Source organism: Mesocricetus auratus, unplaced genomic scaffold, assembly GCF_017639785.1.
Source record: "Mesocricetus auratus isolate SY011 unplaced genomic scaffold, BCM_Maur_2.0 Super-Scaffold_100001, whole genome shotgun sequence".
NCBI classification, from domain to species: Eukaryota; Metazoa; Chordata; class Mammalia; order Rodentia; family Cricetidae; genus Mesocricetus; species Mesocricetus auratus.
Window position 1 is genome coordinate 16,755,247 of NW_024429187.1, and position 6,025 is coordinate 16,761,271.

General features: G+C 46.8%; 1 long non-coding RNA gene across 1 annotated transcript; it reads right to left on the reverse strand.

Annotated features, from left to right (window-relative positions):
• Positions 1–2,844: 2,844 nt before the first annotated feature.
• Positions 2,845–4,159, reverse strand: LOC121139715. Its single transcript, XR_005876632.1, has 2 exons — positions 4,088–4,159; positions 2,845–3,110 (listed from the first exon to the last, which is right to left on the reverse strand). It is a non-coding gene; the product is annotated as an uncharacterized LOC121139715 (long non-coding RNA).
• Between the last annotated feature and the right edge of the window lie 1,866 nt (positions 4,160–6,025).

A 6,025-nucleotide genomic window follows, 5' to 3' on the forward strand; every position in this document is an offset into this window, starting at 1 on the left:
TGCAGGCAAAACATCCATACACATAAAATGGAATGAAAAAAATTTAAAGAAAATTATACTCTCTCAGCCTAGACACATGGGGGAAGGCCTGGGCCCTGCCCCAAATGATGTGACAGACTTTGATGATCCCCCATGGAAGGCTCCACCCTTTCTATGGAGCATAAGAGGGATGGGGGTTGGTGGGGCGTCAGGGGAGAATGGGAGGGAGAGGGAACTGGGATTCCTAATATATACATATGTAAATATAAAATTTATCTATGAAAGATGGAAGCACGGCCATTTCTAGCAACATGGGTGGAACCTGAAGACATTGTGTTTGATGAAGAAGTCAAGCACAGAAAGACAATACTGCAATGTGCTCTCACTTGTACATAGGGAAAGATGCTCTCTTGGAAGTGTAAAGTAGTACGGGTGGGCACTAGAGCATGGTTATTGGGTTTAGGAGAACACTTGGAAGGAATAATAACTTCTAAAGTCCACAGTAGCTACAGCTGACAACCATTAATTATGTATCTAAAAATAGCCAGTAGAGATGAATTTTTAGTATTCCCAACACAAAGAAATGACTGACACTTGAGGTGATGGATATGTCAGTTACCTTGATCTGACTGCTGCATAATGTTTACATGCATTAGAATGTCACACTGCACCCATACATACGTGCAATTACGTTGTGTCAATGAAAACACAAAACAAAAATGGGGCACAGAATTTATAAACCCTTCAAAAGAACTCAAGCACAAACAAAACTTGACATCTAAAAATGATGAGCCCGTGACGGCAAAACAAGGAAGACAGAGCTAAAGCACAGAGCTGGTGACAAAGAGAAAAATCTACTGGGGAGGGATGAAGAAACAAGGAATAATAGGCTAGCACACACCAGAGGGCATATAATCACACAAAACACAACTCCCACCTAGGGAATAAATTAAAGATAACTTTATGGACTGTCAAGATATCAAATTCTAATAAAGGTATTTTAAAGGAGTGTGGAAAGCTGTTGTGGGACATTTGATCACACTGTGTGAAGATGTGTTGCTGTTTTTTCCTTGCCTGTCTAAGGCACCTTCTGATTGGCTTAATGAAGAGCTGAACGGCCAATAGCTAGGCAGGAGAGGATAGGTGGGACTTTGGGGCAGAGATGAGGTAGAAGCACCCTACTAAGGGCTGCTACAGGAACTAGATTAGATGAGGTAAAAGAAGCTCCACATATAAACCGAAACTCACTACATGCTAGGGCTTGATCCTAAGTTACAACTTCCTTGGTATTGTTAATGAAGGGGTGACCCACGGCAACAATCCTGGCTAAATCTAGAGGAAGCAGAGATTAATCAGGGTTCTCTGACCAAACTACTAGTATGGTAGACTGAGAAACTTCTGAATTCACCAGAAAGAGCCCAGTCTGGATTTTATTGTTGACACTTTGACATAAATGACCGTGTGTGACTTTATGTAAGTCAGTTAGTATCTCTGACCTCATTTTCTCATACATAAAGCTGTAAGAACTCTTGTGTTTCTGCTAATTATGACAGACACACCCCAAAAGTCTGGCTGCCATTCCTTCTGTGACTTTCAAACTGGCTTCCAGAACGAAACTGCAGCTATTCCCAGGTGCCTCACACATCCCTGCTGTGATAACAGGAGACACATTCTCCCGCACAACACTTCCTTCGTTAAGTATCATGCTGGGATAAGAACTGGCTGTGAAGCAAGAGATGGAAGGCAAATCAGAGAGGTCTCTGCGGTGCCTTCTCTGGTTAGAGAGCTTCCTGCCTTCAGAAACCGCCTTTGACTATCAAAGAGACACAGCTGTCAAGGGCTGTCGGGCTCTTCTGTAGGAGTGAGTTTCCCACAGTGTATTTCTTCCTTCCATCGAGGAGACCCAGACCCAAAACCTCTTTGTTCATTAAGCTGTAATCTGTCCTGATGCGTGCTGTGTCTCTGCTTCTTCAGTCGGTGGAGGAGAGGTTTGGTTTTTAGTGGGTTTTTGTTTTGAGGTTTTTTGTTTGTTTGTTTGTTTTCCTACTCTTTGGAAGGAAAGAGAATTTCAGGACTTTTGCTTTTTTTTATTCAAATAACTTTGAACTCAAATTCTTTTTTGCTAGAATACATGATTTGATATTCTCTATTCCTAAAAGAATAAGGAAAACTGTTGTTATTATTGATGCTTTAGGGAAACGTTTGTATAAAGCTCCTTATAATATATGGGCATTCTGTAAGAGAGTAACAATTTTACACCTGAAGGGCCCAGACCTTCACCCAACCCCCCTGCTTCAGCAGCTGTGGAGAGGCTGAAGAAAAGACCCAGCAGGACATAGGCCCCTGACTCAGCAACACGTGCTGTGCTCTAGACCTTGCCCTACCTTGACCTAAACACTAGGAAGCCAGGTACCCTCCACGTGGCAATGGAACCAATCAGAAGTTAGTTGGTGGGCTCTGGATGTGCTTTACTGATAATAGTGGAAAGCAGAGCATAGCAACTGCCCTGGGATGACCTCGAGGCATAGCAACCTTTCTGCAGCTGCAGCTGACCAATCAACTCAGAGCAGGTGGCCCAAGCATGAAAGTGCACCAATCCTGAGACTGTTGCTATGCAACTAGCAGACCTCCAGACACTCCCCCTTGCTCTACCCCAATATATTCCCTGCCCCACTGCTGCCGGAGGTCCCGCCTGCTTCACCTTCTGTATAGGATGGATGGGGGGGTGGGACACGGGACACGGATGGACCTCAGTTAACTGGTAAAATTAAAGACTCTTTGCTTTTGCATCGGACTGGGTCTCTTGGTGGTTTGGGGGGGTTCAGAGTTTGGGCACAACACACCAAAGCACGGGTTTCCAGAATCAACATTTAGGCAAAGATGATCAAGTGTTTATTTATTCAGTGAAGAACTCAAGACTCTAGTGGAATGGTTTTGTTAAAAAAAAAAAAGCCAGGAATTAAGGTGGGGGAAACTGGGCTGTTGCTACAGCTCAGCGTGAAAGTGCTGGCCTAGCATATGCCAGCGCCTATGGTTTGAAAACGTAGAGAAATACTTCCTCCCACACAGTTCTCTCTGCCCTCTTGCTCCCTCTCTCTGTGGACATTGTAACCCTTCTTCCTGGTCCATTCCTAGGTGGTAAGAAAAGAAAGAAAGAGGATGAGAGAGACAGCAGGGGTGGAAAGCAGGTGTTACAGACTTTGGTGCATCTGTCACAAGGCATTGGACTGAACCAGGCCCCCTGGATGTGGGTGTCAGTTAGGGGACCTGGATGTGGGTGTCAGTTAGGGGACCTGGATGTGGGTGTCAGTTAGGGGACCTGGATGTGGGTGTCAGTTAGGGGACCTGGATGTGGGTGTCAGTTAGGGGACCTGGATGTGGGTGTCAGTTAGGGGACCTGGATGTGGGTGTCAGTTAGGGGACCTGGATGTGGGTGTCAGTTAGGGGACCTGGATGTGGGTGTCAGTTAGGGGACCTGGATGTGGGTGTCAGTTAGGCCCCCTGGATGTGGGTGTCAGTTAGGCCCCCTGGATGTGGGTGTCAGTTAGGGGACCTGGATGTGGGTGTCAGTTAGGGGACCTGGATGTGGGTGTCAGTTAGGGGACCTGGATGTGGGTGTCAGTTAGGGGACCTGGATGTGGGTGTCAGTTAGGGGACCTGGATGTGGGTGTCAGTTAGGGGACCTGGATGTGGGTGTCGTCAGTTAGGGGACCTGGATGTGGGTGTCAGTTAGGGGACCTGGGCAGTTATGGGGCCTCTGGGAGTGAGGCAGCATTTATCCCTAGAGTATGAGTGGACATTGGGAGCCCATTCCCCAGAGAGGGACACTCTCTCAGCCTAGACACACGGGGAGAGCCTAGGCCCTGCCCCAAATGATGTGACAGACTTTGATGATCCCCCATGGAAGGCCTCACCCTTTCTATGGAGCAGAAGAAGGATGGGATGGGGGTCAGTGGGAGGCATGGGAGGGTGGGAGGGAGAGGGAACTGGGATTGATATATAAGATAAGATTGCTTATAATTCAAATAAAAATATATAAAAATAAATTAAAATTTTTAGTATATGCTTAACTGCTTGTCTTACGGTGTGTCAGACGCACACTACTCACCTTCTGGGTCAAATGAATCAAAACACCATTTTGGTCTTTTGGAGACTCACTTGAAAGAGATGAATAAACGCATTTTCAGTATTAAGGGACTGATTGTACCAAGGGCATATATGTAAGACACCAGGGGGAAGTTAAGATCAGGGACTCTCACACCAGGCCCTGCTCTCTATGCGTCCCGTCACCTTGAGCAAAGTATTCACTATGCTAAAACTCCAGTTTCTGTGCAGGGATAGGGGAGTGGGGGAGTGAGGGGTGGCTCATCTGGTAAGGGGGTAGGTAAGGGGGGTGGCTCATCTGGTAGATTGTTTGCCTGTCATCCTGGAAGTCCCGGGTTCCACCATTGCATAAACCAGATGAGGTGGAACCGGCCTGTAACCCCAACATGTGTGAGGGATAACGGAACTTCAAGGTCATTCCAGGCTACATGAGACCCTGTCTTCAAAACCCAAAAGTAGTGATAAGCAAACAAACAAATGCCCTGTTTTGTGCAATTGTAAACAATGACACCCACCTACAAGAGTTTCTGTATTGCCTGCAGGAAATCATGCAAAGAGAGTCCTACAGGTATGTATGCAGAGAAAGGAGTCTACGTATACACACATCCAGAGACAGAGTGCCAGGCATACAGGAAGAGATAACAGATGGTAAGTGTTGTGAAAAGTCCGGGCAAGGAAAAAATTCAGTCCAACTATGGGGTGTGAGCATCCTGCCAGAGAAAGTAAGTTTTTATTGTGTGTGTGTGTGTGTGTGTGTGTGTGTGTGTGTGTATCTGCCTGCATGTGTGTCTGAGCACCAGAAGAGAGCGCCAGACCCCCTGGAACCAGAGTTACAGGTCAGGTGGTTGTGAGCCACCACATGGGTGCTAGGAATTGAACCCAGGTCTTCTAGAAAAGCAGCCAAAGCTTGTAATGCCTGGGTCATCTGTCCTGCCCTTCTCTTCCAATCTCAAACTACGTATTACACACCACACAGTAAATATCTATATGGCTGTATCATCTATACCTGCGTATACATGTAGGTTGCTGAGTGACTACGTACACGACTAAAGCAGCAAATGGTTTCAAAGAGACCTAAGAAGCCATAGCTGGGAGGCTGACGAAAATACAAAAAGAGCTTGTGGGAGGAAGATAACGGAGCAGCCAGAGAGATTGACTGGGATGCTGCAGCTGCTGCTGACTACGGCTTCGGGCTGCAGGTCAGAGTTGAGCATCTGGAGTAAAGTGAAGCAAACAGGGATCCTGGACAAAGAAGGGGACAGAGAGATGGGGTTCATTCGGATGGGTGAACAGGAAGACAGGCAGACCCTGGAGCTAAGACATAAAGGACGATAAAGGGGTTCACAAGGCAACTTGAAAAACAACCCAGAGAGAAGAGAAGGGACTGAAGTCCGACGTTGAAGAAACGAGATGGGAGACCCAAGGTGGCACCGAACGGGAAACCATGAAAAACAAAAAAACAAACAAAAAAAAAAAACAAAAAAGAAAACAAAAACAGGTGTCCCGGCTGGTTCTGTGTCAACTTGACACAAGCTAGAATGATCTAAATGGAGGGAACTTCAACTGAGAAACTTCAGCTAAGGCATTTTCTTAATTAGCAATTGATGGGGGAAGGCCCAGCCCATGGTAGGTGGTGCTATCCCAAGGTTAGCGGTCCTGGATTCTATAAGAAAGCAGGCTGAGCAACGTCACAAGGAGCAAACCAGCAAGCAGCACTCCACCCCCCCTCCTCCCTGTGAACACGCTCCATGGCCTCTGCACCAGCTCCTGCCTCCAGGTTCCCTGCCCTATGTGAGTTTCTTCCCTCGCTGCTTTTAAATGATGAACCGTGATGCGACACTGTGGGCAAAACAAATCTGTTCCTCCTGAAGTTGCTTTGGCCATGGCGTTTCATCACAGCAATGGTGACCCCAAGGAAGACAAGTCGGGAGGCTGAGCTTCC